This window comes from Nomascus leucogenys, chromosome 4 (assembly GCF_006542625.1).
Source record: "Nomascus leucogenys isolate Asia chromosome 4, Asia_NLE_v1, whole genome shotgun sequence".
NCBI lineage: Eukaryota > Metazoa > Chordata > Mammalia > Primates > Hylobatidae > Nomascus > Nomascus leucogenys.
In genome coordinates this window covers 21,168,282-21,183,164 of record NC_044384.1, presented here as the reverse complement: position 1 = coordinate 21,183,164, position 14,883 = coordinate 21,168,282, and the positions used below count along the sequence as shown (strand labels likewise).

General features: G+C 44.6%; 1 protein-coding gene across 1 annotated transcript in view; it reads right to left on the bottom strand.

Moving 5' to 3' along the window:
• Nucleotides 1-14,883, bottom strand: part of ALPK2 (alpha kinase 2) — a 124,201-nt gene that overhangs the window by 55,727 nt on the left and 53,591 nt on the right. The window lies entirely within an intron of this gene.

Here is a 14,883-nt window from a genome sequence, read left to right as displayed (position 1 = left end):
TCAGTGGTGGAGGGGAATGAGTGAGTTCTCAATCTATTACTTCCTGGTTGTTAAAAAGAGTCTGGCACCATCCCCACCCCCACCCTGCTTCCTCTCTGTCCATACAATCTCTGAAAATGCCAGCTCCCCTCTGCCTCCCATCATGAGTTGGAAGCAGACTGAGGCCCTCACCAGATGCAGATGCCTAATGTTGAACTTTCTAGCCACCAGAATCATGAGCCAAATAGGCCTCATTTCTTGATAAACTACCCAATCTCGCGTATTCTGTTATAGCAACATGAAGTGCACTAAGATAATAATGTTACTAAAAAACAGAGAGAAGGCTGCGTTTGAACCCACCTCTAATGAATAAATGGACTTATGATTGGCCACCAGCACTGCCAATCATTTCTTTCCTAGAGAAGCTTATAAACATCCCAGAATATATCCCAGACTTTAAAATAGATGCCCAGTGGCAGGCAGACCACCTCTACAGGAAATAGAAGATTCAGGACTGCTTAGGTTTTTGAGAAAAGGGGAGACGGGGGGGAGGGAGGAAGAGAGGAAGGCAGAGAAAAAGAAACTTCACATTCTGAGGATTGAGCCTTTCATGGTACTATATGAATGTTCTATGATATTGGATATTGTTCAAGGAAGCAGCAAACTCTTTGACTATATCCTTGTCTCATGAAACTTTTAGCTCATTGATTATTTCATAACAAAGAAAACTTATGTCCAGCCAAGGAGAAGAAAATTACTTCTAATTTCTGAAGCAACTCAGTCTTTGCTCCCAGGACTCCTGCCTTGTACAGCCCCATTCAGATGTTCAGGGAACAGATGACTGGCCTTGGCGGGATGGGGTTCAGGGGTGGGGATGACGTCTGTCTCCCAGCATATGACAAAACAGAGCTGAAATGTTCATGTGCATATTATGGCTCCAATGTCATGAGACTGATTCTCACAAATCATACATGACAATCAGTCTTACTACCTTGTGGTCAATCCCTGTACATACTGCCCATGGGAAACAGGACAACAGCATAACCACACCTCTTTCCACACTTCCCCCAGGCTGCTTACAGCCTGTCAGTCATGCATCTCTCATTTTCTCTTTTAAAGCTACTTTGAGGTTCATTTGACTCATATTTGATGGACATAAAAATGCTAACTAAACAAGAAAGAAATTTAATATAAACTCCATGAGGGCTAGGACTACTTAATCTTTCAACAAATATTTAGTGAATGCCTCCAAAGTACTAGGGAGTGTTTTAGATAATGGGGATACAAGACAGGCAAATGCTTATCTACAGGGAGCTCCCATTCTATGTTCTAGTGAAGGCCTGTTATAGCGATTAGCATGCAGTAGGTGCTTACTAAGTGTTTGTTGAGAGAATGAATAAATGAACGAACCATGTACCAGTTGAGACAGCTGTAGCCAACTTCACCCATTAAAGCTCTACACTTGAAAGGGTTTGAACTTTCATCTGCTCCTGACTTTGCGACAACCCCGTTTTAAAGGAGACTTTGAACCATAAGCACTACTGGTTATCCTGGTGTTCCTGGAAAGAAAAGTATATTTATTCCCTTTCTATATCCCTTTATTCTTCCATGATTGATTACTATTACATCAGCAAAGTAATAAGCGGGTACCTAGAAGAGACTGACATCTGAAGAGAATTAAACACAGGACAAGTAAGTTTTGATTAGGATGAGCTTGGTCACTGGAGTAGATCATCATACTATCATGCCGTGATTTACAAAATAATCATATTCCATTAAGATTTATTTGCACCTTTCCTCTCGTATTGAACTCACAATTGAACTATAACTGGCTGGTGTGGCTGTGGTGTCTGCGGCACTAGGACTGGGGCTCTTGTCACCTCCTTCTTTAAATTGTACTAAAGGATTGTTCTCAGAAGAAAGGAGCTGTGTTTCCTCGAGCCCTCCTGAGTTGCTGGGGCTTGGCTGCTCCTGGCCAGCCTGTACTGTGGAGGCCAGTGGGTAGGTGGAATTCTCCACCTGGGCTAGATTTTCTCCTGTGGCACCTTCACTAGCTGTGTGTGAAATGTTCAAGTTGAAAGTACTGATAAAAAGGGGGGACATGACTGAGTCGCCGTCCTTGCTGCTTTTGCACGTAGACACTGAAGTCTCAGACCCTTGAGTCTCGCACTGCTATGAATACCTGAGACTGGGTAATTTATAAATAAAAGAGGTTTAATTGGCTCACAGTTTCACAGGCTGTACAGGAAGGATGGTGGCAACTGCTTCTGGAGAGGCCTCAGGGAACTTTGACTCATGGCAGATGGCAAAGCCGAAGCCCACATCTTACCCGACAGGAGCAGGACGAAGAGAGAGCAAGGGGGAGGTGCCGCACACTTTTAAACAACCAGATCTCACAAGAACTCACTCATTGTCACGAGAACAGTACGGAGATGGTGCTAAACCATTCATGAGGAACCACCCGCATCATCCAATCACCTCCCACTGGGCCCCACCTCCAACGTTGGGGACTACATCTCAGTGTGAGATTTGGTAGAGACACAGATCCAAACCATATCACCCCTCTTACTTTTAAATTAAAATTCTACTTCAAAATACCCTAGTGAATCTCCACATTCAAAAAAATTGGTTGAATCCTTGACCATGTAAATTCATACATTTGACACACATTTAGTGACCATCTACTTTATGCCAGGCACTGTTCTAGGCAGCTGGGAAACATCAATGAACATAACAAAGATTGCTGGCCTGTGGAAGTTATGTTGAAGCAACAAACCGTACAACTGGCCTGCTGCTAATAAGCAATTCCATAAATTTGATTTTAACCAATGGGGTTTTTTTTGAAGTGAAGCCTTTAACAGCCCAGTTCATATTTGTACTTGCTTACGGCATCAGTTTCAAGGGCAGGCTCCTCGGTTCTCATCCAGAGGCCAGCTCACAGAGAAAGGGAAACCACAGACTCACACCTTCCCAATGAGTCAGACCTTTCTTTTAGGAGGAGATTTCTTAGTTAAGTCATTACAAAAGAACGCTAGCAAATGATTCTTGTGCTGTGCACCTACTCTCAGCATAGAATGAGTGCTGAAACTTAGACTGAGTCCTGAAAGAATTTCCTTATGTAGGGAAATTGTACTCATTCAAGGGAAAAAAAGAGTGTTTGGGGCTCTAGGAGCAAGCCCACCATTGTGTGTGGTGCGTGGACTGGGAGGACTAGCAACCAGCGTTTGTAGTGCAGCTTAATTGGATATACCATGCATGACCACAGGTAACCTCTTTAGCTTCTCTGACCCTCTGTCTCCTCCTCTAAGACTAACCACATGCATGTCTGCACCATCTTGTCAAGTGCCTGGCATATTGCCTGGTGCCCAGAAGGCACTCACTCACTGATATTAATTTTCCTTCTTCTCTGTGAAAAAACAGCAGTAGCTCAGGAAAAGAGGAAGTTGGGGAGCTCTGACAGGCAGAGCCTTGAGCTATGAGCTTTATGAGGGTTTTCTCATCTGATCTGTAAAATAAATCTGAGAAAAAGATGTTATCATCTCTTCTTTACTGATGAGATGAATAGCCTAGGTCCAACCATAGAAACCACACAGTAGGTTATATAAGAAAAGTTCAATATAAAGAATTGTTGACTGTGATAGAAGAGTGCTATAAGGTATAAGGAAACTGTCTATAGTACTCTAGGTAAGGGAAAGTACCAAGGAAGGACAAAGTTGGAAGAGGTTTAGACCTACTTGGAGAAGGTGTGGTTAGGCCTCCAGATAGCACAGAAGTTCACTGGTGCATCCAGACCAGAGCTGGCCTGGAATTGCTGAGAAAAGCAATAGACCTCCCTTCCAAGTGCAGGCCAGGAGTAGGTGGTCAGCATGCAGTGGCGTGGGTGTGCAGGGGAGTCTGGGCATGGGTGGTCACAGGGGCTGAAGCCTTCAGAGCTTGTGGGCTACATGTGGTGTGGGTCAGGAGTTTGCAAAGTGCTAGTTTGAATGTCCACTCCAAACTCATATTGAAACTTAATCCCCAGTGTGGCAATACTGATGGGTGGGGCCTTTAAGAGGCGATTGAACCATGGGAACTCTGCCGTCATGGAAGGATTAATCCATTCATGGATTAATGAATTAATGGGCTAAAGGATTGATACGTTATCAAGGGAGGGGAACTGGTGGCTTCATAAGAAGAGGAACAGAGACCTGAGGTGGCATAGAGCATGCTTAGCCCCCTTGCCATGTGATGCCCTGCTCTGCCTCGGGACTCTGCAGAGAGTCCCCCACAGCAATAAGGCCTGCACAAGATGCAGGCCCTCTACCTGGGACTTCTCAGCCTCGAGAACTGTAAGAAATACGTTTCTTTTCTTTATAAATTTCCCAGTTTCAGATATTTTGTTACAAGCAAAGAAAATGGACTAAGACACAGAGGGAACAAGTGCTCTGTACACCAGGCCTCGGACGGCTATGTGTAGACCACACAGGAGCTTGTGGAGGCAGTCTGTGCGTTGATACAGGCAGGAGGCTTTAAGAGCTGGGGGCCATTCGGGGCTCTGGTTTCCAAAGAGAGAGGGCAGCAGAAAGGGTGTCACTACACTAAGGCTACAAGGTTGCAGATGACCATGTTCTGGGGCCCAGGGCTGAGGCAGGATGACCACAGGCTCTCCAACTCCACCAATGCTGAAATGACAGGAATTCTGTTCCTCCTGCAGCGTCCTTCCACTGCCTTCTGCTGAGAATGCATAATACTGTGCTTACTTTAAAGAAGAATAGTGGAATTTCGTTAGTACAGGGCACATATTAAAGGGTGAATTCAGAGCTGAGAGGCATGAATTAAAAACCAACACATGAGGTCAATGATGTTTGGGGATGAGAAGTCTCCCCAGGGTCCCACAGTCAAAGGCAGAGCCAGGATTTAAAGCCAAGTCTGTGAGGCTACAGAGCCCTTTCCAACCCAACATTTCTAATCGGGTAAGTTGGAACAAACCCCACCTCACCAAGGGCTGGGAACTCCCCCTAATTTAAATCCAGAACTTCTGAGCTCCTGAAACACTTTGGATATGAGACTGCAAATGTCCTTCTTAGGTGTAACATGGCCATCTATCAATTTGTCTACTTCCCTACAAGGTCTAAGGGCAGGGACTCTGTTATTCATTTCTGAGTCTCCAGAGCCTAGCACATAGGAACGCAAATAATTTTGCTGAATGAATAAGCAGATGAATGAATACAGGAGGGGAAAGGGTAAACCAAATTTAGTAATGTTTCCAAGCCTCTTTTTGAAAGCAGCATTAAGCTTAGAAACTTAAAGCTTGAATAGCATTTTTCAATTGAAACCCCATTCAATATGCCTCTGATTCCACAAACATATTATTTTCACTTATTGGCCTTTCCAGAAGTTCTGCCTCCTAGGAATGTCTGCCATGGATTTAATGGAAAGGTGTGTTTCCTCTTTGTGCACCCCAGGATGTTCAAGGTTATGCTTTTCATCATTAATGAGTGTCTTTTATGCCAGCCAAGTGCATGACACTAATTTGAGTCACTAACAATAGAAGGTTGTATAAGATAAGATCCCTCTCCTCGAATAGCTTATAATCCAGTTGAAGAGACAAGATGTACATGGAAAAGATAGCAATTCTTGACAAGTTGTGCTAACAGCCAAGTGGATGAAACTTAACTAACAACACTGCTGCATGACAGAGTGTGGAAGGTCACCACTGTATCATCTTCTTCCATTTCAACAATAACATTCCTGCAGTGCAAAAATCAGAGGTTGAACTCTTATGTCATATGTGTCAATTCTAAGATACTTCTTGAACATTTCCGTGCAGTCTAAGGGACTTCTCTACCGATTGGAATGGGCAGATGTGGTAGATACTGCTGGCTGACTAATTCAACAGTATCCCCAATCGCCTTGTCTCTTGCTACCTCCAACTAAGAAGGCTGGAAAACCACACACTCTCCCAGCCTCTTACATAGCTAGATGGGGCAAAGGGGTCAGTCTGCCTAATGAGATGTTCAAGGAATCCCACCAAGGGACTTCTGGGGAAGCTTTGCTTTCCTTGTGTAAGGTACAGACATGGTGGGTACCTTGCCTATCCCCTCCTTCTTCCTTCAATCAGGATGTAATGCCTGGTGCTGCAGCTCTCATCTTCCAGTCCTAGGGCAAGAAAATGAAAAGCCAGCACACTATGACTGGTGCAGCAGAAAGAGAGAAGGAAGTTGGAGATTTGCAGTCATCGTCGAGCTACTGGAATGACACAAAGACTTTCACTAGCCCCAGACTTCTTGTGAACGACAAAAAAAAAACACTATTAGCTAGCTGACTATTCTGTTAACTGCAGCTTCTCAGCAGCCTAATGGATAGAAGAGAAAAATATATGGCTGAGGGAAGGAGAAGCCAGGTGAGGGTCACCTTGGAACCCTCTGGAGGCTCTGGGCAGCTCCTGGTAGGGATTAGCTGGAAGGACAGTGTCCCGTAAAGCAAGGGGTGTGGTCCCTGGAAGGGAGCTCAAGGTGCTGGTCAAAATGCCAAGGGATCAAAGGACCTGAGGCAAGGTGAACTTGAAGTAGAGTGGGGGAGGGGAAATGGGAAATATGAGAAGATTGTCAAAGGAGAGAGGCCACAGTTCTAAAGCCAATCAGAAGCCCCGGGGCCAGGAGGGCCAAGCCGCTCGGTCCCTAGCTTCAACTAGTCAGTCTTCCATGTGCCAACATGCCCTACCATGCATAATTTTCATTCTCCAACTTCTTTTTCTTTTTTTTTTTTTTAATGTTCTTTTAGTGTTCTTTCCTTCTTATCTGGATGAGGTAGGTAGAAATAGCACTGTGTCCTTCAACAGTTGTCTACACATCATCAATTTTCCCCTGTGGTTCCAGGAAACTTTAAATGAGACCTTCCCCTCTCTCCAGCCATTCTGGGCTGCTGTAGCCTCCCCCACGAATAACCTTTCCTAAATATCTGCTGAGCTGTCACAACAGGCAGAGCGTCATTCGGCCGTTTGTCATTCGATAGATCAAATCCATACCACCTGGGGCTGCAAAACTGAAAATAGATAGCCCGGTCCCCAGCCAAAGAAAGCTTAAAGGCAAGCTAGAATATTTCAGGAACTTGAGTTTATTTTTAGGAGTTGCCTGATTGCCCAGAAAGAAGCTTCTCTTGAAGGCTTTGAATGTTAGAATAACCCATAATAGACTGGAGGACTGTAACTTCCTTGATATTCATCTAAAACCTCCAGTCCTGAAACAGATCCTAAACACCCCTGTATCTGACCAGCTCTTCTTCATTCCACTCCCTCCTAAGGGACAAGAAATCCTCAGCCAACTGATGTTACAATTCTGTCTTCATTTCTTGGGAGTCATACAGTTTGTAAAATACTGATTTGATCTTTTGCTGGGAGGGGCCTGCGTTTCCATGGCTCACACCCTTCCTAGTAGCTCTGTGCATTCAGTGGGAGTCTTTGCCTGCTGACATGGTACGACTGGAAGGGCACTAGAGCATGAGCCATGAGCATATGAATTTATTGTACATCTCAGGTGAGGTGAGCTAAGTAGTAACGCTACTATTAATAGTAATAATTGCTAATCCCTACAGCCTTTTTAACACATGGCAGGCACTGTTCTAACTGCTTTACTTACATTAATGCGGTTAATGTTGGTAAAATGGCATAGAAATTTATGACTTGAGGATTTTGGGTTGTACATTGCAAACAAAGGGATATACCAATTATTCCAACACAGGCAGGGACCATGTAATGGCAAACTCATGTGAAATGGGTCACAAAACAGCTGTCTTCTTTTCCTGCATGCATCTGTGTTTTCCTGCATAGATGATGGGAGATTTCTGGGAAATGAGAGAGACAGAGTGAGCCATAATTTCCATAAAGTGCAACTGTATGCAAACATAAGAAAAGATGGTGCTATGAAGGCCCATGATTTCTCTCAAATTCCACTAGGCATTTCTGAATAGTCTCCGGGGGGTTTTTTGGTTTTGTTTTGTCTTTTTGCTTTTTTATTTGCTGTGTCTTAAAGACACAGGAGGTGAGAGGAAAATGGAGTAGAGTGATGGAAAGATGATTGAGTCTCAGAAAACTGGGGTTTGGTCCTGGATCTGCTACTATACAGGAAGTGGCTGTAGAGAAGTCACCCGGTCTCTCGGAGTCTTTCTTCCACAGTAAAGTATGAGTTAGATAACACCGCTTGCTTCCCAACAGCTTCAGTGTTCTGTGACCTGCTGCCAAGTAAATGGGGCTTAAGCTTCACCCCTCATTTGCAATCAGATTTTCCTTGGACTCCTAAGGCTTCTAGATCTAATCTTCTCTATTAACAATGAAAGTTGTTAGGGAAAAGGATACAGCATGTCACCATGTCACCATAGGTAGACCGATCCAAGAATGAGCCAGTGGGGCCCCAGAGAGGGGCAGGGAAGAGACAGTGGGCTGGAGAACGGCTCACCATGAACATGCACTCTCTGGATTCCAAGTTCCTCTGCTTCCCTGGTCTCTTTGCTTCTCCCTCCTCTAGGCATTAAGTGCCTTGTGTCTTTGGTAGACTGCACTGTGTTGGCGTATAGACCCTATGGTTCATCCTGCAGAGTCCTAGAGGCTCACAGACCTAGTCCCAGCCAGTGAAAATCATCACAGCCACAGAATGCAACACCAATGGCCTAAGCCTCCAACCTTTTTAGCCCTTTGTAAGATACAGGCTGCTTTGAAGAGCCAAGAAAAGTTATGGCTTCTTCCCAGAAAGTCTTGTTTTCCCCACACAATGTTGCACATAATTTCAGGGGGGTTTCTGACCCCCTTGGGCCTATGGATATCCTGTTAAGGGCTCATTGAGCCTCAGAATGAATCCCTGCTGTAGACCATGAGCCTGGGGTGAGTGGGATGGTATTGTTTACGTCCCACAAACTGAAACTTTCCTGCAGATTTCAGACAAAATGATAAGGGGAAAAAATTAATTCTTAGTCAGGTTCTAGGAGAGTATTTTCAAATCAATATCTCTCTTTATAGTTTTTAGAATTTGTGAGTAAAAGCAAAACCAAGGTAGTAGCAATTACCACACTGCAATGACAATAATACATTATATAAAGCAAGTTCTTGTAAACTTTAGAAGCAGGAAATACTTGTCACGATTACTACACTAGTACTTTGCCTATTCAGCGTGGGCTTCAAAGTGTACAGCAGTGATGGTATTCAGCTATTGGAAAATCTGAATATAAACATAAATATTAAGCCAGTCACCTGCCTCAGATGCTTGTACCAAAAAATGATGAGAAAATGCAGGTTTGGGAATTGATGATTCTTTATATCCTATATCTCTTCTCTAGTAAGTCAGCAGGATAGTGATAGGACCTCAGGTTTGGTTTCTTGTTTTTTTTTTTTTTTTTTTGAGATGGCATCTGCCACCCAGGTTCAAGTGATGCTCCTGCCTCAGCCTCCCAAGTAGCTGGGATTACAGGTGAGTGCCACAATGGCCAGCAAATTTTTGTATTTTTAGTAGAGATGGGGTTTCGCCCTGTTAGCCAGGCTGGTCGCGAACTCCTGACCTCAAGTGATCCACCCACCTCGGCCTCCCAAAGTGCTGGGATTACAAGCGTGAGTCACCGTGCCCCGCCAGGCTTGGTTTCTTGATTGGCAGAAAGTGAACCCTCTGGCAGTACAATCACAGGTGACGGAGCAGGCAACAATGATTACCCGCTAAGATTGAGAGACAGCTTCGTTCCAAAAAAGAGACAAAATTTCCTGGGATATTGAGATCGCTGAGAGGGACAACAGCATTAGTGTTGTTCTGCTTGGTGCAATGAGCATGGTAAATGCTCAGAAATTGTGTCAAATGAGTGAACATCTATCCAATCTGATCTTTGTCCAACATCCCTTTGCCAACATATGTAGGAAGGTTTTGCCTCTTCAGTCTGGTTCTCTTCTCTGTGTCAAATCTCACCATCTCTCTGTTGAGACCTTGATCTCCTACCTGAAAATTGCCCCAGACTCCTGTGTTTTGGTTAATATGTATCTTCTACTAAACTAAATCTCTTATTCATCACTAATAGTTTGGTGCCTGGTTTGCTGGGGTCTTTTTTAGATCTAAACCAAAGCTTTATGTTCTCTTTTGAGTAGAGAGAGAGAAGCATCTTTTGTTTTAACCACAAATAATTGAGGTTTCAAGTATGTACCACCTAGAAGACATCAGCATAACTGTACCGACTATAGCCAGGCACCATGCACTGAAAGTGAGGATGTCCAGTTTACTCTGGGCACAGAGCTATAAAATTGCAATGTACAACAGCAGGGTTGCATTTAAAGATGAGGGAAATCAAAGGTAGGATGTGAACTGAGGAGGACTATGGTGCAGATTGCACCAGAAATTCAGGGGCCCCTTTGGATGGATCCATCGAAACAAACTTTCCCCTTGTAGATGGAAGGAAAAATAGCAATTCTCAGAAAAGTTTCTGGGAAGCTGAAGTTGGTGGGGAAATGCTTGGAGAACCAAGAAGGAAGAAAACATCTGGAATTTAATGTTGTGATTTGAGCTAGGAAGGCAAAATATACACTGAGCTGATATTTGTGCATATGGTGGCTTGAAAATTCACACACCTTACTTCTCAGGTGCCTAAGTAAATGCAATCTCTTTATTTTGTCTCTGGAACTGATCCTGTCTTCCTCATGGGCCCCCAGTCAGGGATGTGGGAGATGAGTGGAAAATAACAAAATTTTCTTTCTGATTAAGCCTGCTCTGGTCCAATCCCTTGGGCGGTCCAATCCCTTGGGCAGTCCTCTAGGGAATGCTCACCTTCTAGTCCTGCTGACCCCCCCCTCTGGAAGACGGTGTCTGAGCTGCCTCACATGGGTAGGTGGAAGGGTGGCTAGTTCCTGTGTCCCTAAAGGGAAGCAGGCAAAGCTCTCCTGTCCTCTCAGTTTCCCTTAGCTTGCTCCACCACAATCCCGGCATCGCAAAACGTGAAGTCAGGACCTACATGCCCCTCTCGCCCTGACTCTGTCTCTGTCACCTTCCTCTCCCAGTAGCTCTCAGCAGGGAAGACTGTGTCCACTTGTCCACACCCTCACACCTGTTTGCTTTCAGATTGTGCAGAGATAAGATTCTCTGATCTAAGAAGAAAGGAACATAGAAAACTCTCTCAACAAAGCCAGACTGTAAGGTTATTGTCCTGCTTAAACAAATACAAAACCTGTTTATTTTCATCTGTTTGCTTTCCACAACACAACCCTTATCTATGCCTCTCTCACTGTACAACCCACATTCTGGTCTCTATGACATACAACCCCCATCCCCATCTCCATCACCTACAACCCCATCCCCATCTCCATCACGTACAACCCTATCCCTGCCTTCATCATGAACAACCCCATCCCCATCTCCATCACCTACAACCCCATCCCATTTCCATCATATATGACTCTACCCCCATCTATATCATATACAACTCCATCTCCATCTACATCACATAAAACCCCATCCCCATCACCATCATATATGACTCTATCCCCACCTATGTCATATACAACCCATCCCCGTCTATATCACATACAACCCCATCCCCATCTCCATCATGTACATCCCCATCCCTGTCTCTGTCACATATAACCTCATCTCCATCTCCATCACCTACAACCCCATCCCCATCTCAATCGTATATGACTCTACCCTCATCTATATCAGATACAACCCATCCCCATCTATATCACATACAACCACATCCCCAACTCCATCGCATACAACCCCATCCCTGTCTTTATCATGTACAACCCCATCCCCATTATGGACAGCCCCATCCCCATCTCCATCATATACAATGCCATCCCCACCTCCATCATGTACAACCCCATCCCCGCTTCCATCACATACAACCCCATCCCCACCTCCATCACATACAACCCCATCCCTATCTCCATCACATACAACCCCATCCACATCTCCATCACATCAACCTCATCCCTATCTCCATCACAAACAACCCCATCCTCATCTCCAAAACATACAACCCCATCCCCACCTCCATCACATACAACCCCATCCCCACCTCCATCACATACAACCCCATCCCCACCTCCATCACGTGCAACCCCATCCCCACCTCCATCACATACAACCCCATCCCTGCCTCTATCATATACAACCCCTTCCTCATCTCTGTTGCATACAATCCTCTTTACCTCATCACCATCTCACCCCTGAGATGGAGGTAACCCTAGTTTCCTGGGCTTCTTTAGAAGGTCCCAGAAACAAAAATGGAAAAAAAAACCACATTTTTTTCTTAATAATTCACTGTATCTACACTATTGGCAACTGTACATGTTTCCTAGGGCTGCAAATGACCACAAACTGGGCAGCTTAAAACACCACACCTTTACTCCCTCACCTCTGGAGGCCAGAGGTGTGCATTCAAGGTGTCACCAGGGCTGCACTCCTCTGAAGGTACAAAAGGAGAGTCCTCCCTTCCCTCTTCCAGCTTCTGGTGGCTCCTGGCCATCCTCGCCATTCCTTGACCTGTAGATGCATCACTCCAGTCTCTCCCTCCGTCTTCATGTGGCCATCTTCCCTCTATATCTTTTCATGTGTCCTCTCCTCTTCTTATAAGGACACCAGTCACTGGAATTAGGGCCCACTCTAGTCCAGTATGACCTTATCTTAGCTAATTATATCTGCAAAGACCTTATTACTAAATAAGGCCAAATATTGAGGTTCCAGGTGCATAAAATTGCAGGGAACATGATTCAACCCACTAAAGCAATCCATTCTTTTCCCAGCCTGTCCTTTTGGCCCCCCACTCCATGGTCTCCCATTTGCTGTCCACAATCAGCAGTGAAGCATAGTCACTTGACTGGGTGGGTGGTGTACACTTGAGAAAGGTTTCAAATGAGATTTTAGTGGCAGGATAGTGATAGGGAGGTTGTCCCTCTCCTGGAAGTTATGCCTACTTCTGTGCTAAGCAAAATCTGTCCAGAGAGTGGAATTCAGTGCAGCCAAGTCTATTCCTTGTCACTATCCTTGTCACCAGCCCAGCCTTCCAGACCCTGCAGTCAGCACCAGCCACTTCCGAATGTTCTGATGAAGATCAACCCATGCCTGAGTGGAATGTTCTGCTATCTCCTTATGGAGAGGCAGGGACTGAAGGGTTCCTTAAGTTTATGGTCAGATTTAGACCCTGAACTAGAAATTTAAAAGATGAAGGAGTAAATGGTTCTCATGATGGTTATTTTCCCACCCAACCCCATCAGTTTGATGGTAAATGTGAAAGCACTTGTTTTTAAATCATCACTTTTAAAAAAAATGCCCCAAATCGCAAGGCAGTATCAAAATACCTGTGCTGACTCAGAAAGATAATTTTTCAAGCATCAGCAGAAAGGGGAACTTACAGAATTTGCAATTTTACCTCCTGCCCTACCTCCCACCCCCACCCCAGTTCTGCAAATGTGGTAGAGGCAGTCAATTGGAGGGGGCGGGGGAATATAATTTTTCATGTTTCTGTCTTGCCTCATTAACTAATCTAATTCCTTTCAACAAATACTGACAGACACTGTGTTTCTTCTGCACATTCCAAGATGAATCAGACCTAGTGTCTGTCCCAGCCCAGCTCACAGAATAACACCCCAGCTGGGCAAACAAATGACTATACATAAAGGCTAGCACAGAGACAGAAATAACTTGCTACAGTAGAAATAATCTACTTGGGGGAGAAGAGAAGGGACAAGTGTATCAAGGAAAGATACAGAATCAATATATTTGCTGCTGATGCATGTACATTCATTAATTCCTTTATTCAACTAATACTTGTTGAAAGCCGTCTATGTTCCTGGCCTTGTCCTAGCTTCTAAGGAAAACATCACCAGACAAAGTCTCTGTCTTCTTGAAACTTACGTTCTGTGTAGGGAGGTGGTCAAGACTTAGGGTTGGCAGGTGTTCTATAAGGAGAGAAGGTTGTTAATGATCTAGAAAGAAAGCTATGGCAGTGGCCCAGATGAAATTATGAAGCCTGGGCTACCGTGGTGGCTGGGGGAATGGAGAGTAGTTGATTGTGTCCCCCAAAAATAGGTTCAAGTTCTAACCCTTGGTACCTGAGAATGTGACCTTACTTGGGAATAGGTTTTTACAAATTTAATCACATTAAAATGAGGTCATACCATGGATGAAACTGGAAAACATCATTCTCAGTAAACTATCGCAAGGACAAAAAACCAAACATCGCATGTTCTCACTCATAGGTGGGAATTGAACAATGAGAACTCATGGACACAGGAAGGGGAACATCACATTCCGGGGACTGTTGTGGGGTGGGGGGAGGGGGGAGGGACAGCATTAGGAGATATACCTAATGCTAAATGACGAGTTAATGGGTGCAGGAAATCAACATGGCACATGGATACATATGTAACAAACCTGCACATTGTGCACATGTACCCTAAAACCTAAAGTATAATAAAAAAAATAAAATAAAATGAGGTCATACTGGATTACAGTGGGCCCTAATCCAGTGACTGTTGTCTTCATAGGAAAAGAAAAATTTGAACACAGAGACACAGAGGGAAGAAGGCTGTGTGATGATGGAGGCAGAGACTGGATTAATATTGGCTCCAAACCAAGGAACCCCAAGGGCTGCTGGCCACCACCAGAGCTAGGACCAAAGTGTGGGATGGCTTCTCTCTCAGACCTCCAAGGAAAACCGATACTGCCAACTGTCTGCTGATTTCAGACTGTGCCTTCTGAATTGTGAGAAAATAAATGTCTGATGCTTGAAGGCACCCCGGTTTTGGATGCTTTGTTATGGCAGCCCTTGGAATTTAATACAGAGAGGAAAGTTCCAATGCAGGAGACACTGCGGAATTAGAACAGACAGGATTTGGGAATGGGTTAGACGCAGGGCCTGAAGGCTAAGAATACATCAGCAACCACCCTCAGAACTCCAGCT